Source organism: Neofelis nebulosa, chromosome 2 (genome assembly GCF_028018385.1).
Source record: "Neofelis nebulosa isolate mNeoNeb1 chromosome 2, mNeoNeb1.pri, whole genome shotgun sequence".
In the NCBI taxonomy this organism is placed as follows: domain Eukaryota; kingdom Metazoa; phylum Chordata; class Mammalia; order Carnivora; family Felidae; genus Neofelis; species Neofelis nebulosa.
Genome location: NC_080783.1, coordinates 3,519,748 through 3,546,782, shown reverse-complemented (window position 1 = coordinate 3,546,782; position 27,035 = coordinate 3,519,748). Strand labels below are relative to the sequence as shown.

At 48.5% G+C, this 27,035-nt stretch overlaps 1 protein-coding gene across 1 annotated transcript in view; it reads right to left on the bottom strand.

Moving 5' to 3' along the window:
• COL6A3 (collagen type VI alpha 3 chain) overlaps positions 1–8,024 on the bottom strand; it is an 81,405-nt gene extending 73,381 nt beyond the window's left edge. The window contains exon 1 of the mRNA XM_058700152.1: positions 7,779–8,024. The gene's annotated coding sequence lies outside the window, so the exon portion shown is untranslated. The remainder of the gene's footprint in view (positions 1–7,778) is intronic.
• Positions 8,025–27,035: the final 19,011 nt, after the last annotated feature.

The following is a 27,035-nucleotide window of genomic DNA, read 5'->3' as shown; positions in this document are numbered from 1 at the left end:
GGCATTAGTAATTCCTTTTTTCACTCCGCCTCATTCGGAAAAGGATTCCAGGTGCCTTTTTCCTTTGTGTAGCTGCCCGTTTGAAACTTAAAAAGATAGCTCTTATTACAAAGATTGCTTTCCCCGGACCTCCAACTTGCAGTCGTATTCAGTCATACTCCAAAGACTCTCCCGAGCTATTTAGCAACCCCATGAAATTAGTTTTCATTAAGTCTACTCAAAAGCTGTTTCATTTTCCATGTCTGGAAAGCTTTTTTAAGAAAGAGACACACACATGCACACGAGGAAATCATTTTGAAACAAAGGCTTAAATACTTCCAGAGTTCCAGAGGCTCCATTTTGAGGGCATTTATTCCGTCCTCTCCGACTACTGCTTTTTAAAATCAGGCTGGTGCTCCTACCAGAGTCCTAGGACTTCTGTTAACTCCTGGTGTCCCATTTCACAGGGGAGCTACAGCAGTGTAGGACACGGGGGCGGGAGTGCGTCCTATCTGCTGTGACTCACACTTCAGGAAACCCCAGGGACCTTGAGCTGGCTGCCACCCCGGTTCTCTCTCTTTCCCTTACTCCCCTTCCCTTCTTGCCTGAATCCTGGGAAAGGAGTCCCCATCCTTGTCCCCAGGGAGAAAACTGAAAGGATTCATTAGGTTCCCAGAGAAGGAAGAGGACAGAATTTACTATATGCCTGCCATTTGAAAGAGCTTTGGGGGATCCTCAAGCGATTTGGAGAACCCTAAGAAGGCCCCTCTAACTCAGGAGGTGGTTTTTTTTTCACTGTTTATTTTACAACCTCTTGAACCTCTTCTTTCCATTCTATGAAAATGCACCAGAGAAGAGAATTATCAGCCACGCATCCACGTCTGCAAACAATTATCTGGTTGACCCAGGCTCTGAACATGTTTCCTGTGATAGCAAAATTTTAACTCTTCTGATTATGTGTTTTGGCCTGGCCTCACTGCCACCCACAGTGTCCTTGCCAGACGCTGAAGAGCCAACCCAAGATCTTTGATGTTTGGCCCCTCCTGGCAAAATCAAGTAAAACGACACCCGTTCCGCAGCTCCTGTGTTTAAACAGAGCAAGACAGGGGCGCCTGGGTGGCTCAGTCGGTTGGGCGACCAGCTTCGGCTCCAGGTCACGATCTCATGGTTCGCGGGTTCGAGGCCCGCGTCAGGCTCTGTGCTGACAGCTCGGAGCCTGGAGCCTGCTTCAGACTCTGTGTCTCCCTCTCTCTCTGCCCCTCCCCCACTCGTTCTCTGTCTCTCAAAAATAAATTTGAAAAAATATTTAAAGAATTCTAAACAGAGCAAGAAAGGAAGCGGGAGGGGGTTTGGACATCCCCTTGCAAGCAGCCTCCTCCCTCATGGAGGTCACGTGCAAGCATGTGCTGAGCGCCGTCAGGGTTCGCGCCCTTCCCCCCATAAAGGCAGCTTGAAGATCCTTCAGATTAAGTGCCAGATACTTGGAAATGTATTTGAAGACATATTCCTAGGGTCCAAGGCAATAACCGTGAAGCAGAAGGTTCTACATCTGCTATAGATGGGAGAGCTAGGCACCACCATGCAAACATAGAAGGCAGCCAGACGAGACTTCTCCATTTATACTGCTAATTATAAACGCTGAGCAGAGACTAGGTTGGATTTAACATTAAGGAAGAGAATGCCTTAGAAATTGCTTCAGAAGAAATTGCACAAACACCCATCTCATTCCAGCCCCGTGAAGCGTGGTGCCGGGTTCCATCCGCCTCTTCCTTTCTTGGCCACGGACTTTTGGGGCTACTGGCCTCTCCAAACCCATGGCATTCCGTTGCTGGGTTATTCGAAGTGGCTAAAGCGCTCTCAGATTGAAAGGAAAAGTTCAACATTGTTTGTTTTCTACTCCGACTCACGATCAAGTCTAGAAGAGAAAGTCACTTAAAATAGACTTTTTAAAACCTTAAGCTGAGACGTCTGATAGGACATCCTCAACACCAGATTTAGTGTAAGAGCCTGGAAAACTCCTACTTCCTTTCCTCTCTATCAGTAATGATCAGCTGATCTCTCCAGGCTCACTTATCTTAGGCGTAAAATAAGGCTAACTGCTGATGCTCTGACAGACAAGGTTCGGAGACTATTTCCTCTCCTCTGTTTCCCTGGGCGGGACCAGTGATGGGGATCCTGCTGCCCCCACGAGAAACACAGAGTCCCCCAGGGACACATTGGGCAATCTGTGGGCCTCAGCTGAGCTGGCGCTTGCTCTGGCGGCTGGCCCCGGGCTGCTGAATCAACTGATGAAGATTCCAGAAGAGAAAAACCAGTTTCCTGGAATGGCTTCCCTTGAGACCTGAGTCATCTCCAGCTGTTGTTCGATTTTTAATTTTCAAATTAAACTCACCCGAGGGGCTCTTCCGTCCAGCGGCCAACTCTCGATGCTCTGGATCCATGAAAACTAAATGTACAGCACACACTGGGGAAATGTTACCGAACCTTTTCCTACTGTGCTTTCCCCTGGCCGCTGTTAACCCGCAAATGTTTCCCGGTTATTTCCTGAGTCTTCGAATTCAGGAGGACGGCAGGGATTATGCTATGCTAGACGCAGCCAGACCCCTCCAAAAGATTAATAATTTGCCTTTGGGAAAGGGTTTGGCAGGACTTTACATGTTTGTCTTTTCTCCTCTCCTTTTTCTTTCCAGATTTTTTTTAAAGTAACAATTACCCTTCTGCCAACTAAACTTGTGATAATATGCTACTCCACGGAAGACGGGTCAATGGGAAGAAGTGCCTTTCTTCACATGACTCTAGAATATTCTCTAACGACTTTTACTCCCTGGATATTCCTGGTCCCGGACACCTGCTGATGGGCGTGCATCACCGTGGGCAGGGGCTCCCAGAAATTCTGATTTCGCTCGACTATTAGCACTGTGACCTCAGACCAGTAATTCACCTCTCTGTGCCCCATTCCTTCATCTGAAATATCAAGGGTGTGGAGAAAGTATCCACCAGGGTGGTAATTTTTTGATATTTATTTATTTTTTAATTTTTTTATGTTTTTATTTTCGAGAGAGACACAGTGCGAGCGGGGGAGGGACAGAGAGAGAAGGAGACACAGAATCTGAAGCAGGCTCCAGGCTCCAAGCTGCAGGCACAGAGCCCTACGCGGGGCTCGAACTCACGGACTGTGCGATCATGACCTGAGCCGAAGTCGGGTGCTTAACCTACTAAGCCACCCAGACGCCCAATTTTTTGATATTTAAAATAGCCCAATGGCAATCACATATTTGCCAACCAGAGGGCAGGGTCTATGTCTCACTCACCCTTGTGCCCTCCCTCAACCCCAAAGCTCCATACCATGAGCACAGCAAGGCTTATCCAGCTTGAATGAATAGGAGAACAGATGGACAGAGTACAAGGTTAAGTTCCTCCTCTCGGAGCTGGGATCCTGTCCTTCGGGATCCTAACAGTGGATAGCTCGGCAAACGAGAAGTCTGAGAGTCAGTAATATATGTTTTTTTTTTTATTAACCAAGACTTAAAATGGGACGTTCATAATTATCGTAGTCTGTGTGCATTTTTTAAAATATGTTCAACCAAGTCACCCTTTGGGGGGAAACAGCAAAGGGCGGATAATGAGAAGTCTGAGAGTTACTGGATCAGTTTACTACCTTAACATTATTACTGCCTGTTTTACGTTCAAAAATTCTATGTGGACACATTAAGGCATGAACATGCAAATTCACTTGGGTTCTGAAACAACTTACTGTTAATTTAAACTTTTCTTAGGAGATGTGGGTAAAATGTTTCCTTTGTAAGTTCTTACATGGTTAGTGCCCTTGTAATGAAATTATTTTAGAGTACAGAATGCCTCGTTTCAACACATAATCTCACTTCAATACCTGAGCACAGAAAAAAAAAAATAAAATAAAATTCTAAATTTATATCGACTTCAGATATTATGGGCACATTTAAAAATATACGTGTTTAAACAGTGTAAAGTTACCCATGAACCCTGTTGAGATGTCTATCAACCCTTGCAAACCCAGAAACCCCACCCTGAAGGACTCCCATCCCTTGCGAGATTTTTCTGGGGTTCGGAAAGATACACCGCCCTCTAGAGGAAAGAAAACCACACTGCATTTTCAGGAAAGGCTACACCCGGGTGAATGTGCTAAGCCAGAATTTCGTCTTCCTCCCAGAACAGACCCAGGAGACCAGAAGGTGTTAAAGACTGTGCTTCCAAAGATTAACATCATGAAGAGACCCCCCCCCCCTTCGTCAATCAGGACACAGTGTGTGCTGAGTGTAAGGTGTCAGGGGCCATTGCCCATGCTGCAGAGAGAGCCAAGAGCATCTTTTCTTTAAAGCATAGAACCTTCCAGAATTTTCACACTGGAAAGACAGAAGCCATGTCTGGAAGTGTGGGGAATGAAGAGAACCGTCCTTGTCTTGCTCAAAGCTGAATGTACAGGAACTTTTTGATGCTTCCCTGCTTTAAAATTTGAATTATGTCAGGCTTTCGTTTCCTCGGCTAGAGCTACTAATAGGATTTTTTTTTTTTTTAATGTCAGGTCACGCCTCTGGCAGTGGATGTTTACGCAGCCATGGCACATAAACCCTAAGGGACTGCCTCACCGTGTCCCACTCAGATGGGGAAACAGCCTGGGATTCTTCTCCAAAAGATAACAGATCCTCAGGTTGTTCCAAAGAGAACAGTGACAAAACCAATGGTCAAACACAAGTGTGGGTTGAGGCCATCAGCATGCCTTGCGAGACGGTCTCACGGGGCAGAATTTGTGGCTTGTCGGTGACTTTTATTTTTTTTTAATTTTTTTTTTTTTCAACATTTTTTATTTATTTTTGGGACAGAGAGAGACAGAGCATGAACGGGGGAGGGGCAGAGAGAGAGGGAGACACAGAATCGGAAACAGGCTCCAGGCTCCGAGCCATCGGCCCAGAGCCCGACGCGGGGCTCGAACTCACGGACCGCGAGATCGTGACCTGGCTGAAGTCGGACGCTTAACCGACTGCGCCACCCAGGCGCCCCTTGTCGGTGACTTTTAAACCCTAAATGTGGAATTTCACATAACAGTGGCGGGTGGTACAGGCTACTGGGAGGGACCATACTTCATCCGGTTGTCCAAACACGCTGAGCAAGCTCCCAGGGCGGGAACCCTCTCCGACTCTCAAAAGGGACAGAAGACTGGTTTCAAGCTGGCATACAGCGGTGGCCTCTGTGGCCTCCTAACCCCAAACTACGGTCGGAGGGGGAGCCTCGTAGGAATCAATCACTGATCATCGATTAGAGATGTTTCCTCCTGCTTTATCACCAGTGACGTGTTAGGTTCTAAGCAACAAAAAAAGGACAAAAGGGGCTCCTGAGGACAGAGTCAGATGTATGAATGCTAAACACTTTGTTATAAAGGGAGGTGCAGAAAGAAAAGACCTTTCTGTTCAGAAAGATTTGGTATCAAACAGGTCCTTACGACCCCTCGTTTGGACATTTGCCATACAGGCCATCAGTGGACAGCCACGGCATGGTGGAGAGGGGTACACTTCCTCCCAGGAAATGGAAGAGCCTGGGCCACAGGCTAACCGTCTAGAGGTTTCCCCGGCCACACCCTCCAATTCCCCCCTAAGAAAAAAGCAGGACGACCACACCTCCCCACCTTGCTGTGTGCCATTCCCTCCCAGGTCTTGTTCTCCACCCAGTGTCTTCTTAATGGCTGTCTCCCTGCTGGAGTAGGAAAAGAGAAAACTCAGCCTCACGGCAATACAATCCCTTGCCTCCACAAAGACGGTCAAGATCACACGGCCATTCCTATACACAGAGTTCCTACAAAAGCCCCTCACCTCCCCATCCCTGTGCCTTCACCCTCAGCAACGAGCCCACATTAAGAACCAAGTAAAATACAGTTCCCACCCCTCTGGGCCCCAGCCCCAGAGGTGACCTGAATGAAGGAGGCCTCCTCAGGCTCTCAGGTCGTACGGCCAACGTCCCTGCCAGCTCCTAGCACCTCCTTCTCCCTCCGCTGGGCTGGGAGAGCCTTAGGGGGCCTAAACCCATTGTCCCATTACTTAGAACAGAACAGGACAGAGGACACTATCCTCTGGGGAAAACAAATCAAAGAGCCCGTTCCAGTTCAGATGTTAAGTGAGTCTGGGATCCTCCATTGCCCGGACATCTGCTTTCCTGAAATGGTGATGCTTTTACCCACCATCTCAACCACGTACTGGCTCTGTGGCCTCTGCAAGCAATAATTTGGCACCTCAGGGCCCCCGCCCCTGCTTCTGCATCTTTAAAACCAGCGGGCCACACCTCAGTGGCTTCCAACCAAGAATCTCTGCCATTACCTTTCGCCCAGCAAAGAACTCAGAAGTTCTGGTACACTGTCCAACAGCCAACTGCTTTCCAATAGAACGCTGGTTAGGAACAAAGAATGTTTGGTTTTTGAAGCCATTTCTGTTCAGGCTTCGCAACTGTTAAGAATGGATGCCCTGGGAGGTTGGGGGATCCCAGGCAGGGGAAAAATCCGCCCACATGAGCTCCGAGCACCTTTGCGGCTCTCAGATCCTACAGCTCTCGTGTGGGGATAGCTGTGTGCAGGGCAAGGAGGGGCGGGCACGGGTCAGCACCCCTGTGCTCCCTCTGGGTGCAGGACACAGCCCTACACTCAGGCCAGTCTGGGTGTCCGGACCAGCCTCTAAGTTTGCTCCTGGGGCTAGGCTGTGAGCTGCTGATTTTTGTTCTACACTCCCCCCACCCCAGACCCAGTATTCCCCTGGGCCTGCCCAGGGACCCCACCCATGCTTCAACCCCGGCCCACTTTCTAACACACCAGGCTCTTGAAACAGGTCCCCAAAGCTGGCTGGCAGCTCTCAGGAGACACTTTCCATCGTGGGCGAGCGAGGACCCACGTCCCGCTCTCCCGGCCAGGGAACAGGCCTCTGGGCGTCCCAGTCTGGCACCCGCAGCACATGTGGGCACCACGGGCCGGGCCCACAGCCCCCGGAGGCCTGCCTTATCCAGTGGGCACGCAGCCCAGACACCAAACGCTTTCTCCTCCTCCGACCTCGACCTCGGCAGCTCCTCTCTGCAACCCCCGAGGGTAAAGACTGCAATAGTGACCTCAGGTTCCTCAAAAGAGGTCGGCCCGGCGGCACCGGCTGGAGAACTCTTGACTCGCCCCGAGCCTGGGCACCAACGTCACCCCTGAAGGCCACAGATGTGCTCCACCAGCCCCCGCCCACGCCAGGCCCCGGGCAGAAAGCACCCCCCCCCCCGCCGCCCCCGACACCCCCAGCTGGGAGAATTCAGAGAGAATCTCCCCAGAGAGCTGCTCAACAGGAAGCTCTTGAATCCTCTAGCCAAGACACGTCTGCTCACAGAGCACTGGGTGCTGTATGGAAACCAATCTGACAATAAATTTCGTGCTAAAGATAAATAATTAATTAATTAAATAAAGAAGAAAAAAAACAGAGCAGGTCCCCACCGAGTGCCGTCAAAAACAGACGGCAGCAAGCCCGGCACCACCACAGTCAGGGCTGGCGAGGGACAGGCAGAGAAAGCCCGCGGCGCCACCCGACGGCAGCCCAGAGCTCGCCGGCAAGCGGCGGCCCTACCCAAGCTGGAGAAACCCAGGGGCCACCAAGCCAGAAAGGCAACTCAGCAGAATCTTCCAGAGACGGAGAAGGCGTCCAGAAAACGGACTCAAGCGAACGGGAGAGCCTCCTGGAGACGATCCCCGGGTTTAAAGCATTTCCTTCTTGCCCGCAGACTCGGGAAAGCAGAGGGGCAATCGCACTCACCCTGAGCGAACCTGAAGACGTGTGTGTCCCTGGGCTCCCGCGTTCACTTATGGTCGAACCTGACGCATGTTTCTCCCGCTCACTGCGTCTGCTCTCCTTTCTGCCGGAGAGGGGCTCCGGGCGGCGGAGGAAAAAGCCCTCCGGGTCCTCGCTGGAGGCTGGAGTGCAGGAGAACTCGGCGGCCCTCAGTGGAAGACTGAGCTCCGAACTGGACCCGATCCAGGGATACAGTCAGGGCTCTCTCCAGCTCCTCCTCCTCCCCCTCCTCCTCCCCTCCCCTCCCCTCCTCCCGACCCCTCCTCTCCCCCTCCCCACCGCGGGCCTGACCCAACTGTAAATGAAAACCAGACTCTCTGAGCTCTGTTGCTTCTGGCCCCTGCTGCAGGCTGATGTTGCCCTCCCAACGCGGTCTTCACCCTACAAGCCTCTAGCTGGACTCCCGCAAACGCCGACTCTTGAAAAGAAATCCACCTCTTGCACTCGTCACCTTTAGGGCTGGGCCCCTGGTGGCAAAGAGAATGAGTTTTGGATTTTTTTTTTTTTTCCGTGGGTATCCATGGTTTTCCTGCAGTGTTTTCCAACACCATCTGGAAGGCAAACAGGAAATGCAATCTCCCCCCTCCACCCTCACCACGCCCTCCCGTTTCTCCTTGAAGTTTCTGAATCGGGACTTCTCCTAATAACTTCCCTTTCAAATAGAAAACCCAGCAATCAACATCTCCGCCGCCCCCCCCCCCCCCCCGCCTTCTGCTGAGCAAAGCTCTGTTCGCCAGTGAAAAGGCAAGAAAATGGGACGACTTCTTTTTTAAAAGTTCTCCACATAATGGTTCTGACTCTGCGGCTGATGGTGCCACTCTAGGACACATCCAAGAGGACACAGAGCGCTTTCCTTGCTCAGAGCTGCAAGAAAATTCTTGAGAAACAACTTGCCAGGCTTTGCACATTTCACTACACTTTCATACACATTATCTGGGTTACCCCAACATCACCACCCTCCACCCAGCCGCCCCTTGCACATTTCACTACACTTTAATACACATTACCTCCGTTATCTCAAACATCACCACCACCTCCCACCTTTAAATAGATATTTGTTATTTTTTCTTGTTGTCAGGCGAGATTATGGCCTCCTTTTATAGGTGAGAAAACCCTGGGGGCCAGAGCAGGGCTCAGCCCAAACCCTGGCCTCCAACACCCCCAAGCCTCTCCTGCTCTGCATCATGGGGCTCTTTGTGAGATTAACGGGAAAGATGAAGAAACGTCTAACAGATACTTACGACTTTGAGATCTTCGTCCAGCCAAGTGTAGAGTAAAGATATCATTAACTCCTCTCCACAGATTATCCCCTTTAAATGTAGGGAAGAGGGGGAGACAGTTGGAAACCAAGCCTGTCCCCTCTTAGAGTAGGCAGCTTAGACAGGAGCTGGGAGGCCTGGGCTGTGATATCCGGGGCAACACTTTACAAGCCTGAGGGTACAACATCTTGCCTTTGTGGCTTTCAACATCATGGCCTTGAGGCTTGTAACACCCCAGGGGGCTGGCAGACCAGGAGCCACAGACCAAAACTCCACAGACCAGGAGTTTTGACCAGGTGCAAAACCTGTGCTCACCTCTTGAACTTCTGCCCCAGGGTGACCCCCGAGGTTCATTATAATGCATTTGTATTTCAGTCTGCCTCCTCCGTGGGGGAAGGCTGCCGGGAGGGAGGCAGTGCAAACCTTGTAGGGTCCAAAACTCTCCCTCATGATTGGCAGGAGCCCCCAGTAGACATCACTCCATCCTGTGGCCCAAGGCCCCCACCTCCATAAAAAGAAAAGACCCCTGTAGCCTCAGGGCAGTGGCCACTTCTGGACCTGCCCTCTCTCCCATCTTGAGAGTGTACTGTCCTTCCTAAACAGCTGTGCAATTGCTACTTTCCTTCTGGCTGCCTGTATTCGAGCCCAGATCCTCATGGAAATCTTCCTCAGGGCATCCAAGAACAGAGACCTCCATGCACACAGCCAGCCTCTCTCCTCCGCAGCTTAAGGTTCAGCGGGCAGAATGTCAGCCTAGGGGACAGAGATGGGGGCCTGGGTTGTGGCAATTCCCTGCCCGGCGCCTGTAGATGAAGAAGAAATGAGCAGAGGCTCAGCGTGGCCACCGCATTACCCATGGGACGCCGGTGCTCCCACCTGCAACCCCACCGCACAGGGTAGCCGCGGACCGGGCCCCATGATGCGGGGACATTGGCTGCACTTCATTGGTTGGTGTCCGCAAGTTCAGCACTGGGGGGAACCCTGGGTCCAAGGCCATCACCTGCTGCAAATAAGGCAACCTCAGATTAAGACTTCCTGTCCCAAGCAGTGTGGCCCCGCAGAGGTTAACCGGACAAGCCTGTCCTAGATGTTCCCTTTCAGCACTCTCTCTTTGCAATTAAGAATGCAACTACTTCAGAGCGCCTGGGGGGGACTCAGTAGGGTAAGCGTCCCACTGCAGCTCATCTCATGATCTCGCGGTTCGTGCGTGAGTTCGAGCCCCGCGTGGGGCTCTGTGCCGACAGCTCGGAGCCCGGACCCTGCTTCGGATTCTATGTCTCCCTCTCTCTCTGCCCCTCCCCTGCTCGTACTCTGTCTCTCTCTGTCTCAAAAATAAATAAAAAAATTAAAAAAATTTTTTGAAAGAATACAACCATTTCCTTTCAAATATTGCTTGGTCTTAGGAATTAGTGGGGTTTTTTTTGTTTTTGTTTTTGTTTTTTTATTGAGGCATAGTTGACACGCAAGGTTACATTACTTTCAGGTGATCTAGACCCTTTCCAACACCGCTTGTGACTAGAGAAACTTCTAGAAGCTGGTGGCAGGTGGTGGCAACTCAACCCAGGCTCCTATGGGTTCTTTTTTTCTCCCTTAATCACTGGGATTTATGATTGTCACTGAAATGTCTAAGTTGCTCTCCCCCACCTGGTCCCAGGAGGAAACCATCTCAAATGTCAGCACTGACCCAAACATCGAGGGTCTTGGGCCCCGGCCACCTGAGGGACCTCATAAGCCACAGAAGCTCTCAGTTCAGTTTCCCACTGAAGGCCGCATTGGACTGACCTCGGCACCTCTCCCCATACCTTTCGGTACAAGTTAGAGAGCTGCACATCCCATTCCCAGGTTTGCTAGTTTTTAGGGCTCTGGGTGGGAGCTAGACTTCCCCATGTGGATGTTCTGGTGTGACGTGGGAAAAATGGAGGGATGCACACCGGAGACTTTCTGCTGGCAAGCAGAGTGTGTGGGTGCTAGGGAGCCTCTTCCAGACCCTTCGTGGCCTGGGGCCCCCACCTCAGCCAAAGCAGGTGTCAGCCGTTAATGGCTCACACCTGCACCCATTTTGGAGGCTTGTCCTTGGCTGCTGGGAGCTGTCTCCTCTGGAAATGTCAGAGTAGAGGGTAGACAGAATTCTAAAGGAAACTCCAGCTTCCCAGGTGCCAAGGGGTGGTGGGGGTGCAGGGGCAGCTGGGCTGGGCATCATAGAGTCCACATTCCAGCCTCCAGGCAATAGCCAAGGATGTGTCCACGTCCCTCCCCAACCCCTGTCCATTCCTACCCCAGGTGGTGGCCACACAGGCTCTCCAGGGAAGCCCCTGTGTCCCCACCTTCCAGAAAGGGCCAGGGGAGAGACTAGGGAGTCCTGGGAATCATTCCCGGAGGCCCAACCCCAAGCCTACTCCACTGACCCTCCCAAATTTCCCCACAATGGAACCCTTTCTGCCCATAACAGCTAGAAGTGCTCCTTTTCCCTGTACAGACCCCCGACCAGTACAGGCCTAGTACATCAGCTCTGAAGTTTCTTTCAGTTCCAACAGCTGTGTTTATGTGTATCGTGTGACAGACACAAAGAAGAAATACTGCTGGACCCACACGGGACTGAAGATGCCATATTGTGTTTAATTAGTCTCCAGCTCAGTCACACACAGGACTCCTGGTCCTGGTTGCCTCTTGGGCTTTGAGCCTCTTCTCTTGAAAAGACGGCCTCTCTTACTGTTCTTTTGGTACCTCTCCCGTGGCATTTCTTCTGATCGGTTCCATCTGCCATTTGCAGTCCCCATCAAACCAGCAAACACGTAAAATCTGCCCAGAGGTCCAGACTATTATAATGAATCGCACCATCGCATCTATGCGATAATATAATGTGGAAGAATGCCCTTAAGTAGAATTGTAATTCTTTTCTTTTTTTAATGTGAAATGATTTCCCCTCAGAAACCATTTTAATTCAACGTAGTAAGTCCATGCCGATGGAGAAGAAAGTGTAAATAACACAACGGACATGACCCTGAGGTGGTAAATGCTGTATCTCAGTTGACATGGAGACCCATTTCATTTGTGGGAATGTTCAGAAACGTGATGGACTGGGGTGCCTGGGGGACTCAGTCCGTTAAGCATCCAACTTCAACTCAGGTCATGACCTCACGGTTTGTGGGTTGGAGCCCCATGTCAGGCTCTGTGCTGACCGCTCAGAGCCAGGAAGCTGCTTCGGGTTCTGTGTCTCCCTCTCTCTCTCTCTGCCCCTCCCAGGCTCACACTCCCTCTCTCTCTCTCTCTCTCTCTGTCAAAAATAAATAAACTTAAAAAAATTCTTTTTAAAGAAACAGGTTGGGCTAACACCTGGGGAATTGAGAGAAGCCCATCACCGTGACCTTTGTCCCTGGTTGAGAGATGAGCTCCTGATCCCCTGGCAAGTCACAAGGTGCCTCACTGCCTTCCACACTTGCAAAGGCCTTTTCTGGGTCACAGCCCACGCCCTCAACTCCTCAGCCCCAAGGATATTGCTTGAGACCAAAAGGATCTTCCCAAGAAGCATCAATAGATTCAGCGAACAACAAGCAGACAGGAAGACTACAGCATTATAGGCGGAGTCCCACTTGGGCATAATTTGCCCTGATCTTAAGATCACGAGATCCCTAAAATGAAAGGATGATCACATTGTCATCGGCTCCACATGCACCTCCACAAAGACATCAACTAGAGAGGCAAATAGTCGCATCTTCCTTGGTGGGGGGTCAGGGCACACAGTCGACGAGCATTTCCGGTCAAAACTCTCCTGGGAGCACCTCTTCCCCGGCCAGAGAAGTGAGCATTCCTGAGGAGAGACAGTCCTGTGCATTAAATGCTGCTCTTGCCAATGCTTAGAAAGCACTGAAAAAGGACAAAAAGGAAAGTTAACAGGCATTTCTGCCTTTAAGATAAAAATCAGGGGGCTCCTGGGTGGCTCAGTCGGTTGAGCGTCCGGCTTTGGCTCAGGTCACGATCATGCAGTTCGTGGGTTCGAGCCCCACGTCAGGATCTGTGCTGACAGCTCAGAGCCTGGAGCTGCTTCGGATTCTGTGTCTTCTCGCTCTCTGCCCCTCCCCCCACTCACACTCTTTCTCTTTCAAAAGGATAAATAAACATTTAAAAAAAATTTTTTTAAAAAGATAAAAATCAGATTCCTAGAAGGGACTTAGGGTGGATGGAGGGAGAGTGTCCAGGCTTCCTGGCTTGCTTGCACAGCTTGCACTTTCGAAGCTCAGGGAAGCGCCTGTAGTTAGATGCTCAGATTTGCCCACGGGGCTGGAGTTGACTTTCTTGGACAGGGGGTGCGTGAGGTTCCAGAGGCAGCTTAACGTCAAATGCTCCAGAGACGCAGCTGTATTCTTTCAAGAGAAGAAGGATGGTGAGACCAACTAAAGACGAGGATTTGAGGTTTCCACTGACCCCACAGCCGGACGGTAGCTGGGCTTCCTCCGTCCACCCCGAGCCGGTTTCAAGCCTCCTCAAGCGGCATAGCGGGAAGTGAGAATGACGCCCTAGTGCTTTCTGTGCCGCTAACGCCCCACAGGTCTGGACCAGTCAGCTCAGCTTTCTGCTGCCCGGTTTCCTCGCCTACAGACCGCGCGGCAGTTGTGCAGGGCGACATCAGGACAGGTCTAGCGCCGACCCTCCAGGAACCCGGGCTCTCTCAACCACAGTCGCCTCTACCTGATTTCTAGCCTCCACTTCTTTCCCTGCCCCAGGCCATAAACGTCTGATGCTCCAGATTCAGGCCCACCCAACCCCAAGCTCAAGGGCAATGATAGAAAAGATCTGCTGGGCTGGCTACCCCCTGCCGCGCTCCCGATGCACCTGACTCCTGCGTATTGACGCGACCCTCCCGCTGCTCCAACCCACTGCTGAAATGATGCTGTTGCAACAATTTTTGAGGGTCTAAAGAGAAAAGACATCTCACCTCCAATTACTAGAGCGCACCAGGCTGTGAGGCTAAGAAGGAAAACCCTGTGTTCTCCATCATGTGCTCTCATCATGCACCCTCTCATCACGTGCTTCAAAAGAGAGCTGTCGTTTTCCTGCAGAACTTTCCAGCACCACCTCCACTGGCTGATCCAGGGATGGGCTATAGGACACGGGAGGTCGAAACTGAGCTCTTCTCAGGGGTTTCCAGCTTGTGCCAGAGCCAGCCAGTCTCAGGCTTTCTCTGCTATGAGCCCAGGAGCCACCGTATTTGCAGCCATTGGAGGAAGCCAGCCCGAGAGAGCAAAGCAGAAGGGAGAGATAGAGAGGGAGGGTGCCATCAGCTTCCCGGTTCCAGATGTCCTAAAACCAAGTCTACCCCACAGTTTGGTCCCACCCCATCCGTCTCAACTTTCCCTTTGATGATGTGAGCCAAAAGTTATTCATTTTTTACACTAATTTGAGTCAGGTTTCCCACACTTGTAATCAAAGGAGTCCTGCCTGACGCAGAAATAAAAACGGTTCACAGGGTGACTTTCTTTTTTTTTTTTTTTTAACATTTATTTATTTTTTGAGAGACAGAGACAGAGCAGGAGCAGGGAAGGAGCAGAGAGAGAGAGAGAGAGAGACAGAATCCAAGCTGCCAGCACAGAGCCCAACGCAGGACTCGAACCCATGAACCATGAGATCATTACCCTGAGCCGAAATCTGATGCTCAACCTACTGAGCCACCCAGATGCCCCCACGGGGTGACTTTGTAATGTGAGTCCTGGGTTAGCAGATCAGTCTGGCACTGCATCTTTACCAAGGTCATTCCATGATGACTTCTGCTAATAGTAAAAATGTGCCCCATCCTGATTTCCCGTGATTTTTCTTAAAACCGTTTTTGAACCAAACAGAGAGGAAGCGAAGTCTTTGTCGCCCATGGCACAAGGACCCAAAAGCCAAAAATAGAAATTAGACATTCACTAAAGCATCTGCCCAGCGAGACATGAGGCAGATCGTTGAGTCCTCCAGGAAGTCTTTGACTTCCAGTGCCCAGGAAATACCTTGAAACAATGTGCATTCTTGCGAAGAAACACCCTCCAGAAAGAGATTTTTATTTAGCTTGAACAGGTAACTATGGGGGAGCATGTTAGACCCCTCCGTCTGGGGGGAATGAAAAGATCGCCAGCACTGAGCTGGCTCTAGGAAAATCTGTGTAAAATTGCCCAGTGAAAAATATAGCATTCTTCCCAGAATTTTGTGAGCTATAAACCATGCTCAGCCGATTAATTTTAAGGATGTCAAACCCAAACGTGAGACGAGCCAAGAAACTTTCGCAGTTGATTGGAATTCAAAACTCTGAGCAAGGAGATGTTTGGTTTTACAATTATCAGACTACACCAAAGTTCCAATCTTGACTCATTTTTTTAAACTTTGAAATATAAATTTCCATTTAGAAAGGATGGGTGGATTGGTTCTTTTTTTTTTTTTTTTTTTAGCAATCTCAATTCCTTCATTTATTCCACACATGTGTGCTGAGGGGCTCTTTTGTGAAAATGTTGGGCCAGGAAGAAGAGGTGATGCCCAGATGCATCAGACACGGACACGTCCCTCCAGGACCTCCCTGCATAAACCCCAAGTGAGATGGAAACCAAAGGAAGAGGTCTGGGAGAATGCATGGAGTAGACACTGGGGGAGGGGAGCAGAAGAGGGCACCCTCAATTCTGTGGGGGAGACCTGGGGGGTTCCCAGAAGCCTGGCGGATTCCCTTCAGCTGAGGAACTTGAGGACAGGACGTTTGATATGTGGTTGTGGGTCGCTCAGGAACAGGAGATTCCAGATACTTTTCAGGAGTGAGCTGAGGCTGAAAACACAAGGATTAGCTGGGAGTCTGAGTGCGAAGGACGCAGGTGCCTAGACGGCAGCCCCGTGAGGATCACCCCTTCCTCACTCCAGAGGAACCAGGAGGCTACGTCCAAGAGCCATGGAAGCAAAGAAACTGCAGGTCCTGGGGACACGGGGCACAGAATCGGGCAAAGCGGACTACTACTTGGCAATGGGAAAGAATGAAATCCTGCCATTTGCGGCAACGTGGATGGAACTGGAGGGTATCGTGCTAAGTGAAATAAGGCAGTCAGAGAGAGACAGAGATCATATGTTTTCACTCATCTGTGGATCTTGAGAAACTTCACGGAAGACCATGGGGGAGGGGAAGGGGAAAAATAGCTTCAGAGAGGGAGGCAAACCATAAGAGAGTCTTAACTACAGAGAACAAACCGAGGGCGGGCAAGGGAAAGGGGAAAGTGGGTGATGGGCATTGAGGAGGGCACTTGTTGGGATGAGCCCTGGGTGTTGTATGGACGCGATGAATCACGGGAATCTACCCCTGAAATCGAGGGCATCCTGTATACACTGTATGTTAGCTAACTTGATGATAAATTATTAAAAAAAAAAAAAAGAAAAGAAAAAGAATAGGGCAAGGTGAGACCCTACAGTGACAACGGAAGGGACGAGGGCCACTGAGTATGATCTTCACTGTCCTGAGGACGTGTCCCTTCTGAGCCGCTGGCCCCTCAGCCTCTGCAGCAAGCAGCGGTCAGTCGTCTGTACTTTCTGGAACTGTGTCCTGGGACTACCGTCACAAGGAGCCACAGACAGCAGGCTCCAAACACCAGAAGTTTAACGTCTCTCAGTCTTAGAGGCTGGAAGTTCAAAATCAAGGTGTCCACATGGCCACCCTCCCTCTCGAGCCTCCAGGAGGGGATACTGCCTTTCTTCTCCCAGGTTCCAGAGACAGCAAGTGTTCCTCCAGTCTCTGTCTCTGTTGTCACATGGCCTGTCCCTGTACATGTCTATCTTACAAGGACACCAGTCACTTTGGACTAGCGGCCCACCCTGTCCAGTGTGCCCTCCTCCTAACCTATCACACCTGCAGCAACCCCACTTCCAAAGATCACGTTCTGAGTGCTGGGGACTTGACCATGCCTTTTTCTGAGAGACATATTTCAACCCACAACACCGTCCCAGCAGATACCAGAAAGCGACTCCACTGAGAATCTCAGGGACCCAAAGGAAACATGTTCGGATGCTAATATATAGAGTCCCTCAGGAAATAGGTAAGTCCTCAGTCTCCCGTGAAGCTCGTTATTCGACAAGCCCCACCTGTGAACATAGAGCTTCCAACTAGATTGTCACCGCACATTCTTAAAATTGGGCAACCAGTCAAGGCCGCTATGGAAACTCAGGAGTAAGACACAGAAACTTTTTTTTAATTTTTATTTTTGAGAGACAGGGGAGGGGAGGGGCAGAGAGAGAGGGCAACAGAATCCCAAGAAGGCTCCGTGCTGTCAGCGCAGAGCCCGACGAGGGGCTGAATCCCACAAACCGTGAGATCCTGACCTGAGCCGAAATCAAGAGTTGGACGCCTCACCGACTGAGCCATTCAGGCACCCCAGAAGCAGAAACTTAAATAATAAACAGAAATTAATTAGTTAGTTATTTAATTAAGGGACTTAGAGGAAACAGAGATAATGCAGGGAGCAGAGAAAACTTTTCACGGGGTAATAATGAATACTCACAGAAAGCAAAAAAATATATATGTTGCATCCATAGAACAAGAAAAGGTGTTTTGTTCTGAAAGGAGAATATTTACTGAACAAGAAATCTTTCAGAAGTTATAAACACCACAACAAATCTCACTTCTCTGTGAATTCTAAAAAGGCCAGACTCAGAAAAGCAAAGAATAAAACAATGGCAACCAGAGGCTGAGGGGGTTGGAGAAGTGGGGAGATGTTGGTCAAAGGGCACAGACTTGGTTTTAAGATAAGTCCCGGGGATTCGATTCGATGTATGGCATGGTGACGATAGCCACTAACGCTGTCTAGTACTCTTGAAATTTCCTAGAGAGTTGGTCTTAAGTATTGTCACCACACACACATGCGCGCGCACACACACACACACACACACACACGCAGTGGTAACTACGTCCGGTGATGGATGTGTTAGTTAGCCTGATTGTGGTCATCGTTTCAAATGTATACATCATGTTGTACACCATGAATATATACAATTTTCATTTGCCAAAAATCTGGGGAAAACGTCATAGCAAAACTAAAAGAAATCAAAGGGCGCCTGGGTGGCTCAGTCGGTTAAGCATCCGACGCTTGATCCAACTCTTGGATCAGGTCATGATCTCGAAGTTCATGAGTTCGAGCCCTGCATCCTGGCAGTGCTTAGGATTCTCTCTGCCTCCCTCTCTCTCTGCCACTGCCCTGCTCGTGTGCAGGAGTGCTTTCTCTCTCTCTCTCTCTCTCTCTCTCTCTCTCTCAAAATAAACTTCAAAAACAATCAATATAAGATGTTGGCACGTTAACTAGAGGAAATCCCTCAGAAAGTATAACCAAAAATCAAAGAGAAGGAAAATAAAACAGGAAAGACAAGAAAACTACAGGCCCATCCAGGAGATCCAACATCTGAGGAACAGAATCACAACATGAAAGAACAAAAAACCAAAGGGAGGAAATTATCAGATAAGTAATTTTTTTTTAAAGCCCTGAATCGGAGGGACTGAACAATGAAATGGTGAATGAAGAAGGACCCTCGTCAAGGCACCTTACGGTGACATCTCACAAACACTGATAAAGAGAAAAGATCCTAAAAGCTTACTGAGAGCTAAAACGAACAAAGGGGGGAGTTTTATACAAAGCATTAGGGATCAGAAGACTTGTCAACCATGCTCAGAAGCAACGTTGGAAACAAGGTGGTGCCTTCAAACGTCTGCGAGAGTAAATGTCTCCATCCTAGAATGCTACACACGACCAGCTATTAATCGAATACAAGGGCAGAGTAAAGACACCATTAGGCCAGATCTCAAATATTTATTTCCCGGTACCTTTATCAGGAGTCTGCTAAAGGATGTGCTCTACCTTGTGGAGAAAGAAAACCAAGAAAGAGGAAAACTAGGGCTCCGGGAGGCAGGGATCTAACAGAAGGTGCAGGAAAAAGGACATTTCCAAGTAGATGATGAAGGACAGCAGCTTGTGCAGCCCATCTGGAAACCAGCGGGCCAGAACCAGAGCAAGAGTGTGGGGGGTCTCCAAAAGGGAGGTCCCAGGAACTTACAAAACACATAGATGAGTGAAGTGTTTGATGGTTATTGAAAGAAGCTGGGGGAGGAAAGACGCATCAGCCCTTAGACAAGCAAACCAAAGAAGAGGCCATTATAACTCTCATAATAATGGAAGACTTGTTGAACCAAATCACATGACATGATTACCAACCGGGGGAAGGGGATGGTGTGGGTAAGGGAGCTACGCACTTACGTCCACAGCAGGAGGTCAGAACTTGGTCCTGAAAACACTGAGAACAGTACAGGCATCGCACACAGATAGATGGATGAACGAAGAACGAGAGAGAACACGATGAGTTAAAATGGTTTCAGGAAGGGTGGGACAGAGGGTAGCTGAACTTTAATTTATAAAAAAAAAAATACATCCTTTTTTAAAAAAATAAGAATAAAAAAAAAACAAAATCAGAAAGAAAATCAAATAACTTAGCTCTGGGTTTAAGATTTAGTTTCCAAATTTTCTGAACATGGTGAGAGGGCAGAAGCAGGAGGGGGTTCCTAACCACAGCATCAAGTTGATGCGTCCTGAAGCACGATTCTTCAGTTTGGAGAAAGGGATCTTTTGGCTTAGAGTTTAAAACTTCCAGGCAACAGGGGCGTCTGGGAGAGTCAGTCGGTTAAGCGTCTGACTCTTGGTTTCGGCTCAGGTGGTGATCTCGCGGTTTCGTGAGTTCAAGCCCCGCATTGGGCTTTGCGCTACCAACACAGAGCCTGCTTTTGATTCTCTCTCTCCCTCTCTCTATGCCCCGTCCCCACTCACACTTTCTCTGATTCTCTCAAATATATAAAATTAAAAAATTAACTTCCAGGCATAAATTTATGTAAACATAGTTGTTTTGTTTCATCATTACAAAAAAGGGGGGGGGGGGCACCTGGGTGGCTCAGTCAGTGAAGCGTCCGACTCCGGCTTGGGTCATGATCTCACGGCTCGTGGGTTCGAGTTCCACGTCGGGCTCTGTGCTGACGGCTCAGAGCCTGGAGCCTGGAGCCTGGAGCCTGCCTCGGATTCTGTGTCTCCCTCTCTCTGCCCCTCCCCTGCTCATGCTCTGTCTCTGTCTCTGTCTCTCTCTCTCTCTCTCAAAAATAAATAAACATCAAAAAAAATGTTTACGTTAAAAATAAGAAGAGAGGAAGGAAAAGAAGAAGGCTTGACACCCTTTCTTGAAGCCCATAATGCCCTGCAAAACAAAAGCAGGTAATCGTGAAAGACAATCTGAACACAGCCAAGGAATGCTTTACTGTGACCTGATGTCTCAGCCTTGGGGATTTGCCCTCTAGGAGGCTGAAGCAGAGAGAGTCTTCATTGAAAAGACTTTCCTCTCCTCTCTTCCTCTGCCACCGAGTCTCTGTCCCGATTCAAACAGACTGTGTTTCGTGAAACAGATTCCAACCTTACCACAAACCGATAAGCGAACTTCAGGCTCGTCTGAAGCAGGTGTGTGGAGTGGCTGCTGGGGACACCGGCGGGGCGCGTGGTGCGCACAGGACAGCGACGCGGTTTGCAAACCCCGCCTGACACTGACATGGACAGAGATGTGTCAGCCATGCCATTAGGCCTTCCAGAAGGGTTTCGATCATCCTTCTGAGACAAAGCGCTTATTTAGGGAAGAGTTCCACTTCTAAACATGGCTAAAAATATCTGGTCTTCATTAATTGCAGATGAACGGCCATCTCTGCGTTCCAAGAAACTGTTGCTGCTTAGAGAAGAGGACACACTGCATTTGACTTAAGGATTCCAGCTAATGATCCACTCATTCCGCCATATGCAAAGTCAGTCTGAAATTTCCAGTAGTCTCCTCTTTTTCCCTTGTCTACAAGGAAGAGAGGAAAACTGCTGGGTCTATCAGAGTGTATCATTTTCCCCGCCGATTTTCATCCTCTTCTCCACGAGAAGAGTGTATATTCCCTCCCATTGCCGTTGACTTATAGCACCTGCTCTCACGCAGATTGTAACCCCCACCCCACTGTCGGGGGTGACGAGCTCGGCATGAGTAGCTAAGGTAGAACGGAAACGCATCAGTGTGTTTTGCAACACCCAAACATTCTCTTCTGCTGCAAAACCGGTGGGTCCAAAATTGCCTTTTCTCCAGGTTAGGCTCGTCCAGGTTGCAAAATGCGTGGCTCCGAGCCTCGGCAGGCCACCCACAGCCACCTTTATGCAACATGATAAAGAAATGAGCGTTCAGTGTCGAAAGCCACTGAGATCTGAGGATGGGTTGCTATCATAACACAGCTGCCGAATAGACTAGGTTAGTAGTAATTGCAACAGTTACGTACTGCAAAGACGGCTCAAGACCATTCCCTGAGATAAAAGTGTTCTATCTGCCCGTATGCCCTCTTCTCCTTAAATGTGTCCGGCTTCGTGTTCCTCGAAGTCAAATGCTACCCGTTACATTTTCTCTGCACCTCCTGTTCTGGGTGAGTTCTTTGAAAGCTTCCAATGAAAGAACTTATTTATCCATTAAACATCGGACTCTTGATTCGATCAGGCCACGATCTCATGGTTCGTGTGTTCGAGCCCCGCATGGGGCTCTGCACTGACAGCCTGGAGCCTGCTTGGGATTATCTCTCTCTGTCTCTCTCTCCCCCCTCCACCGCTCACTTGCCCTCTATCTCTCAAAACAAGTAATCTTTAAAAAAAGAACTTATTTACTGAAAAATGATTCTCCCTGGGGGCGCCTGGGTGGCTCCGTCGGTTAAGCAACAAACTTCAGCTCAGGTCACGGTCTCGCGGTTTGTGGATTCGAGCCCCGCGTCGGGCTCTGTGCCGACAGCTCGGAGCCTGGAGCCTGCTTCCGATTCTGTGTCTCCCCCCCACCCTCTCTCTCTGTCCCTCCCCGGCTCACACTCAGTCTCTCTCTCAAAAATAAATAAACATTAAAAAAAATTTTTAAATGATTCTCCCTGGTTTGTCACATGATATTACCAGTCACTCTATGTCATAGTAACTTTCCAGATCAGCAACTTTGGACTTAATTTGTGTTTTACAATATGTACGTATATCCCATATATATTTAAGAGCCCCGAAGGGAGGACAGGTCAAGGAGTCATCCTGTCATGACCCACCACTCCTCAGACATGGATGCCATCCATCTGCGAGGGAGTTAGAATGTAGAGTTGCAAACCAACTCAGAGCTCATCAACGTTCAGTGCCAGTGCCCACGCTTGAGCTTCTGGATCCCAGGGAGGCTGTGCCAACCAGACCCTCCCACGTGCCCTTGACATCTGTACTTCGGCTCTCACAGCTTCTGCGACTCAAAGGCACAGTGGTCCTTCCTGGCCATTCTGGGGGGGTTAATGCATCCCTTTGACTTGAGCCCCTTTCTTACCTCCTCCCAAAGCAACTTTCCCTCTCAGTGCCAGAAGCTTCTCCTGGGCCCTCAGCACAGCTGGGAGTCTTCTATAAAGACACAGTCCTGACTGTTCTGCTCTGCCCCATTAATGGAGGACATGAGGCAGGCTGAGTTTCAGGTCTTAGGCCCAGTTTGAAGCTTGGTTTTGATCTTGGTGTTGGTCACCACCCAATGATGCCAACTCTTCGTCTACCATCAGGAACCTCCCTGAGCCTTCATCTTTTTCTCAGCCTTCTGAGTCTCTGTGGGGGGGCCTGGTCCCTGGACGGGGGCGCCCAAGGTCAGGAAGCCTCATCTGCCATAGGCTCTCTGAGCACTCTGGTAGAGACGTCTGCCATCACCCTCAAGTGATAATGACCACCATCAAATGGAGGCCCAATGCCAAGGGCATGGCATGTTTTGCCTCACCTAACCTCACTGCAACTCCAGCAGGTACCCCTGGCACTTCTGGCATCTACAGGTGAGGGAACCAAGGCTTGGAGCAGGTAAGACATTTGCCCAAGCTCACCCTTCTAATAAATGGCAGGGAAGAGGTGTGAACCCGGACAGTTGAGCCCTGAACATCATGGCAAGGTGAGGATATGAAGAAAGACAGCTGGGTCCAGAGTGCAGCCCTAAAGGCACCTGGGACGGGGACAGGCAGACGGTACCAAGAACCCAGCCCTGGCTTTTGCTTTCCTTCTCCATTCATAACTTTCCCGATGCTCCTCACTTCTCCCTTCTCTTCAAACACCACGACGTCTGCCCTGATTGATTCTGTAAGAGACCCGAAGGACGTCTGCTTCCTCAACACCTACCAAGGGAACACATGCTTTGCCAACCAAAACCTCTTCTCTCATGGTTTAATTGGATGTTGTGAGTCAGCAAAGGAGAGAAATGTTAACTCAGCTTGCCCTTCAGTCCAATAGATGCCTCTCGTTCCCCATGAGTCCGTTCCAGCTGCTGGTGCAACAAAAGAAGAGAAGCTCATATTGTGTCAGAATGTGTCAATCCAGAGAAGTAGAGAATTTGAGAATCGAAGGCTCCCTGAGAGAGCATCTAGTATAAACTCTTCACATTACAGATGAGGAAACCAAGGCAGGAAAAGACCATGACTCATCAGGCACAGGACGAGCTGGCACCACAGTCAGCTCCGAACTCAGCCTCCTGGTTCCCCAGCCCTGCAAGTCACAGGGTCTCCCTTAACGCCCTTCTCATTTTCCTGTGGTTCCCCCTAGGGGCTGCTCTATTCTCTCACCCCTAACCACAATCTTCCTGAAAAGAACATCAAGTTTTTCTCTAGTCTGTCTATTTTCAGCCTCAAAATGTAGGCAGTTTTCACTATTTTTGGTCTTTGTCGGAAGATATACTGTAATGAGATTTGACTTTTCCTCATGTCACCCACATCACTTAAGTGGCTCTGAGTCACATCTCTGCAAGCCTCATGGGGAAAGAGAGACGTTTCCTTTGCCCATCCTTGCTAGCTTGCCAGCCCTGGATTCACATCCAAGATTAGAACACTTGAAGTTTCCATACAAATTTTAAGAATGTTCTTTGGGGTCACAAGCCTCCAAGATGATGAGCATGTATGTTATCCAAGTTTGATGTGCAAAATTTGAGGGCAGATTAAGTGCAGGGTCGAGGGAAAAATTCTCTTCTCCAATCAGCCCCAAAATAAGCATGAGTTTGTCCTAAACTGGTGAGAACTTCTAGCAAAGGCTGCTGAACAGCCCTATTGGACTCTGGGGGTTGTCAGAGTCCTTAACCCACTCAACCAAAACAAGCATGACCCCAAGGCCCCAATGGAGTTCATCACCTCCTGCCCTCCCTGCCCATCCCTCGGTCTCCGTAGCACCTGACTTTCTTAACACTTTTCCCGTGCCGGCCTGACCTTAGCCCTTGGGCTCAAGAAGGCCAGGATATTGGAAACCTGGATCTTCATAAAGAAAGGAAAAGCATCGGGGCGCCTGGGTGGCGCAGTCGGTTAAGCGTCCGACTTCAGCCAGGTCACGATCTCGCGGTCCGTGAGTTCGAGCCCCGCGTCAGGCTCTGGGCCGACGGCTCGGAGCCTGGAGCCTGTTTCCGATTCTGTGTCTCCCTCTCTCTCTGCCCCTCCCCCGTTCATGCTCTGTCTCTCTCTGTCCCAAAAATAAATAAAAATGTTAAAAAAAAAATTTAAAAAAAAAAAAAAAAAAAAAAAAAAAAAAGAAAGGAAAAGCATCAAAGAGGGAATACATGAAGGTAAAACAAAATCTGTTATTGTTCTTACTCTTCATGGATATAATTGATAGTTGCTCAAAATAATAATAGCAACAATGGATGAGATGGTTATGGCCTGTGGATATGAAACACATGACAGCAAAGTTGTAAGGTGCAGGGGGGAAGGATTGGAAATAAGATACTTCCACTGTCTGTGAAACAGTTTAGTGTTCATTGAAATTGGGCCAATTATTTGCAAATTTGCATGACAAACTCTAGAACAACCACTAAGTTTGTTTTTAATGTAGTATAATTGATATCTTGAGGGAAGAGAGAAAATTAAGTTATATAAAATGCTCATTTAAAGCCAGAGAAAGCATAAAAGGGAGAGGAAGAGAACAAAGAACAAGTACAATAAATAAAAGACAGTTACAAACGTGGTAGACGTTAATCCATCTTCGTCAATAATCACTTAAAATAGGAATAAGCTAGGAGCACCTGGGTGGCTCGGTAGGTTAAACATCCAACTTCGGCCAGGTCAAGGTCTCATGGCTCGTGAGTTCTAGCCTCCTATCAGGCTCTGTGCTGACAGCTTGGAGCCTGGAGCCTGCTTCAGATCCTGTGTCTCCCTCACTCTCTGCCCCTCCCCCACTCACTCTATATCTCTTTCTCTCAAAAAATGAATAAACATTTAAGAAAATAGAAATAGTCTCCATGTGCCAACTAAAGATAGCAATTGTCAGAGTGAATTGAAAAATAACCAAGCTACATGTTTTCTATAAGAATCCCAATTTAAATATAGAGATCCAGATAAATTGACAGTAAAAGAATAGAGAAAGATATACCATGCTAACATTACACAAAGAAAGTTGGGATACCTATCTTAATTTCAGACAAAGTAGACTTCAACACAAAGAAAATTTTCAGGGATAAAGAGGGACATTGCATGATAAAAGAGCCAGTTCTCCCAGAAGAGATAACAATCCTTAACATGTATGCACCCAACAGCAGTGCATCAAAATATGTTAGGCAAAAACTAATAGAAATGCAAGGAGAAAAACTAAATCCCCTATCATAATTAAAGACTACAGCCCCTTTTTCAGTAATTGATAAATCACTTAAACAGATAATCAATAAGATGTAGGTAATAGATACTCAGTGAAGATACAGATGAACATCACTATCAATTAACTTGATCTAATTGATAGGTTAAAAATATTCCAGGGGCGCCTGGGTGGCTCAGTAGGTTAAGCGTCCGACTTCGACTCAGGTCACGATCTCGCGGTCCGTGAGTTCGAGCCCCGCGTCGGGCTCTGTGCTGACAGCTCAGAGCCTGGAGCCTGTTTCAGATTCTGTGTCTCCCTCTCTCTCCGCCCCTCCTCCATTCATGCTCTGTTTCTCTCTGTCTCAAAAATAAATAAACGTTAAAAAAAAAATTGAAAATCCATAGGCTAGAGAAGAGAATCACATTGTCATACCAATTTATGTAGAGAAAATATTATACAAAACTCAACAGCCTTTGTGATAAAAAAAAAAAACTCTCAACAAACTATAAATAATGTGAAACTACAGAAAATCTACTGTTTACATCATAATCTGTAGTGAGAAACTAGACACTTTGCCGGTAAGATCATGAACAAGGCAAGGAAGTCCTCTCTCACCATTCCTATTCAACATCTCATGAAAGTGATAGCTAGTTCTGATAAGATAAGAAAAGGAAACAAAAGATATACAAATTGCGACCGAAAAAGTAAAACTATCTTTGTTTACAAATGACATGATTACCTAAGTAGAAAACCCTAAAGATAGTGACAAAAATAATAAAATATTTAAAAATAAATGTATCAAAGGGAGTGCAAAACTTACACTCTGAAAACAACAAAACATTGTTGAAATAAATCAAAGAAGAAGTAAATAAATGGAAAGGCATCCCATGTTCATGGATTGGAAGACTTAATATTGTTAAGGAGGCACTACTCCCCAATCTGATCTACAGATTCAGTGCATTCCCTATCAGAATCCTGGATGACTTCTTTGTAGAAGTTGACAAACTGATTCTAAAATTCATAGATATTTGCAAGGGATCTGGAACAGTCAACACAATCTTGAAAAAGTAGTACAAACCTGGAGGACTCACTCTTCCTGATTGTAAAACTAACTACAAAACACCAGTAATCAAATGGTATGGAACTTGCATAAGGATAGACATATCGATTAATAGAACCGAATGGGGTACAGAAATAAACCCATACATTTATGTTCAATTGATTTTCAACAAAGGTACCAAAATAATTTCGAGGGAAAAAGTCATCTTTTCAATCACTGGTGTTAGGAAACAGGATATCTACATCCAAAAGAATTAAATTTGACCCTTACCTCCCATCAT